This window comes from Gopherus evgoodei, unplaced genomic scaffold (genome assembly GCF_007399415.2).
Source record: "Gopherus evgoodei ecotype Sinaloan lineage unplaced genomic scaffold, rGopEvg1_v1.p scaffold_33_arrow_ctg1, whole genome shotgun sequence".
Taxonomy (NCBI): Eukaryota; Metazoa; Chordata; order Testudines; family Testudinidae; genus Gopherus; species Gopherus evgoodei.
The window spans coordinates 6,135,067-6,139,594 of record NW_022060005.1 but is presented as its reverse complement, the minus strand read 5'-3'; positions in this window follow the sequence as shown (position 1 = coordinate 6,139,594).

The following is a 4,528-nucleotide window of genomic DNA, read 5'->3' as shown; positions in this document are numbered from 1 at the left end:
ATATGACTGAGTGGCGCCGCAACCCTATGAGCCAGGTCACACCTCCACTCACACAAATTTGGTCCAGTCAGTGGGGTGGGGCCAAACCTGAGCAGCGCTGCAACCCCGGAGGTTGCAATGCCTGGAGCAGAGAGCCAAGCCCAGCAAGCCCCACAGCACAGGAGCTGCAGGAGCCACCACTTTGAGTCCTGCCCTGTACTCACTCCAACTCCTCTCGGGGGGCAGGACCCAATCAAAACCACCCTAGTCCCCCCACCTCCTGCAGCCTGTTTATTGGGTCACAACAGGCCATAAATATTTACAAATGGGTCATGAGCCCAAAAAGGTTGAGAACCACCGACCTAGACACTTACTGACAATTTTTCTCAGGGCTTCCTTCACCTCTTTGTTTCTCGGGTTGTATATGAAGGGATTGGCCATAGGAGTCAGAATTGTGTAGCAGACAGAGAACATTTTGTTCAGGTCCCTGAGTTTGGTAGCAGATACACAGTGATTATGGTCTCATGATGAGGTAAGAGGAGCAGGAAGAAAATGCCTTTTGCCGCCTGATGGTGGAAGGGATTCTCAGGAGGGTGGAAATGATAGAAATTTAGGATTCCAGGGTTAACACAAATGGAGACAGAGTGAATAAAGCTAGGAGGGTGGTTGCAAGCTCTAGATGGCAGGTGTCACTACAGCAGAGATTTATTATTTTTGTACATTCACAGAAGAAATGTTGATTTTATTGAAGCCACAAAAATATAATTGTGACATGAAGGACATTGGTGCGGTACTAGCCAGAAGCCCACTTATCCAAGACTCAGCTGTTAGCAGGAGGCATAAACTGCCTTTCATAGGGGCTGCGTAATGTAGCGGTTTGCTTATTGCTAAATACCTATCATAAGACATTGCAGTGAAGAGAACATTCTGTAAACTCACAGAAGCTAACAAAGTTAAATTGTCTTACAGCCTCTGACAGAAATGGTTCTGTCCTCAGTCAGGAAACTGGCCAGCTTCCTGTGCAGGATGGTGGAGATGTAGTGGGTCTCCAAGCAGGACAAGTTCTCCAGGAAGGAGTACATGGGTGTGTGTGAAGGGGCTGATCAGCCACAACTAGTGCAACGATTAAGCTGTTCCCAGACATGGTCACTATGCAGATTGCTAGAAAGGATCTTCACCTCACAGAGATTTCTGAATCCCAGGAGGATGAGCTCTGTGATTGATGTTCTGTCCCTGCCATGGTCTTTATCGGAGGAGATGAAACAAACTCTACACTATAACAAGAATACAGCATTTGTTAAACTTTAACAATTCATTTAAAAGCATTTATATTCAAATACCCCAATCACCTTTCAGCTACCAGCCCAGAAACTGGCTTGAGAACACAAACCGGGGCAGTGGTGCTCATACAATGGAGGTTGATGCTCACCTACCAGGCTGTGGAATCCTTTTAAGGCTATGTCTACACTAGAAATGCCCCACTGTAGCTACACTGCTGTCGTGTGGACCCTTACTACAGCGACGGAAGGGGTTCTGTTGTCACTGTAGTAAATCCACCTCTCCAAGAGGTAACAGCCCAATCAACTGCAGAAGCCTTCTGACCACCTAGCAACATCTATGGTGAGGTTTAGGTTGGGTTAAGTACATCACACAGGGCATGAAATTTTTCAGAGCCCTGAGCAATACAGTTAGGTGAGTTTAACTTTGGAGTGTAGGTGAGCCTTTACTCTCCTTTTCTGGCCACATTACTATTCACTGTCATTATGAAAGACTCTGACAATGGATGGTTATTTGGGCTGGGGACAGCCTGTGAAAGTGACTCTGTATCCCAGTGGCTAGGGCTGTCACCTAGGGTGTGGGTGAGACAAGTGCATGCCCCAATGACTACTTAATTATTTAGTGGAACAGCTCAGAGAGGAGAGACTGAGAACACCCCTTGGCTCAGTGTCTAGGGCATTTGCTTGCAACATTAGAGATCCCTATTAAAATCTCTTCTCATGTAGCAGCAGTGGGAGTGGAAGCTGGGTCTCCACACCCCCGCTGTGTGCCTTAGCAACTGTACTAAATCTTATAAGCGAGTGACTTTAGCCTTCTCCTCCAGTTGGTGTTTTAACCTTTTGCTTTGCTCTTGTCAAAATGCCTGAAACTCAAAACAAAAAACTTTGGGATAAAATTAAGGGTTTCCTCTTGTTCCAACATCACGGAAACGTTTCCAGTCAAAGTTTTCCATTTCAGTAACGTCAGAACGTTTTGAATTTTTTGAGTTCAACATTTTTTTCTTTGACTTTTCAATTCACCATGTCATTTTTGGTTTGACCAGAAGCAATATTGATATATATTCTTTTTTGAAATTGCCAGTGAATCGAAAAACCCGTGATTTGCCCAGCTCTATCAATGACATGGAAAGTGAGTGAGCAAAACTGACAGCAATGGGCTACTAAGTCAGACTCCGATTTGTGTATAGATCCTGATGCATCTGATTAAGAATAGATTTAATCTTGCTCCCCAGGATCTGCTCCAAGGAGCCATCCCTAGTGGCTTGTAATGGGTATGCCAGCTCCCCAGGAGGAGTCTGGCAAATGGAGGTGTGACGACTGGATTCCCTGCAAAAGTTTCCCCTCTTCCGCAGAACAACCCAATGCTCCATGAATGTGGCTTTGCCAGTCCAAAAGCTCATCTCTGAAGCATTTTTATGCAGACATTTATTTGATTTCATTTGTGATGTACCATATGCATCAGTTCTTTTGTTGCTATGTGATCATCACTAACTTCTGGATTTCTCTGCTAATGGATATTGATTCAATCTGCTTTGTGACATTCTGAGAATGGAACAATAAAATCTCCACTAATATCCACAGTGGTGAAGTCATTCATTTAGAAGGGGTATAAAATCACACGATTCTGAAAATGTGCCAACTATCATGTCTAAGGGTTTCATTTTTCTTTTACATTTCCTTTTTGACCTTTTTCCTTTTCCCTCTTCGAACTTCTGCAACTTTGAAGAAGTTAGAGAGGGAGAAGGAAAAAAATCAAGTCTGTTACTTTGCCACTTTTGCAATTTTTCAAACTTTGAGAAAGTTTTTAGAAAGTCATTGAGTGGCCAAATGGACAAGAAATTTGTGTATGTGCCTGTGCACGGGGGGGAAATGACACTATTTAGTTTGTTTTTAAACCATTGGGTGCAATCACCAAAACTTTGAAAAAAATGCAAAGTTCTTTATGATTAATGGAAACAGCGTTCAAATGTCAAACTTTTTCACATATGCCATGTTTGTTGTAGCCATGTGCGTCCCAGGATATAGAGCAGCAACGTGGGTGAGGTGATATCTTTAACTGGTAACTTCTCTTGGTGAGAGAGACAAGCTTTCAAGCTTACCCAGAGTTCTTCTTCCAATCTGGGAAATGTGCTCAGAGGGTATGTCTACACTGCAATTAAAACCCATGAGGGGAGAGTCGCCTAGAGCTCATGCTCCAACCTGAGCCCAAATGTCTACATTACAATTTTACAGGCAGAATCAGCTGACACAAGCCAGCTGCAGGTGGCTTAATTGCAGTGTCACATAGCCAAAGTGTCACAGCTAAATATAAGGTGGAACAGATTGTTCACCATAAGTAGTGAACACCTTTCAAGGGATCAGGCAAGGTGAAGTGTCCCAGTAATAAAGGGGGGAGGAGAAAAGCTGAGGTTCGGGGGGGATTTAAGTTGGTTACAGATTGTTGTAATAGACCACAAATCCAATGCCTCTTGTTGTGTATTTGGTTGTCATGGTTTTTGTTCCTATAGCAACTGCGTTAGATTATTAGGGGATAGCCCAGCCAGCTTTGGCTGGTTAGGTGAGCTCCATGTCTGTAAATAAATGGCAGCTTTGTTAGCTGTCTGCTGTCTGGCCTGAAGTGATTTCTTCCTAAACCGGCTGCCCCCAAGGATATAACATCTCTGTTCAGTCCATGATTTTTAGTGTCTAGTAAAGTTATGAATTTAACCCCCCAGACTCGTCTTTTGAGGTTTATGCAGGTTACCTTTGAGGACAAGTCCAGATAGGTTAGATATGGAGTGACTGCTTTGTGAAAAGAGTTCAGCCATGGGGGATATGGTATTTTATCACTTTTTTTTCCTGAGAGTTCATTCAAGAGCATAGTGATTGACTGACTGTCCAGCTTCACCCACAGTTATGTTGGGGGGGCATTTAGTGCACTGGATGAGGTACACCACATGTGATAGGCATTTATAGGACCCATGGATCTTGAGAGACGTGTGGTGGAGGAGGGGTATTTTCATCACAGAAGTGGAAATATGACTACAGATGTTGCATCTGTTCTGGCAGGGTCTGGTGTTGCTTTGAGTTAGTGTGTCCTGGTCTGTGGGGAGTTTGCTTCTTAGATACCACAGAATATGCACCAAAGAGAAAGTCTGGGATATACACCTTAACACGCTTAAGAGTGCCTTCACCAAACAAAGACATTCCAAAGAAGTAGATCACATCATGGAACAGGCCATCCAAATACCCTGAGAGAACTGCCTTTAATATGGGGAGTGGGAGGAGGATCC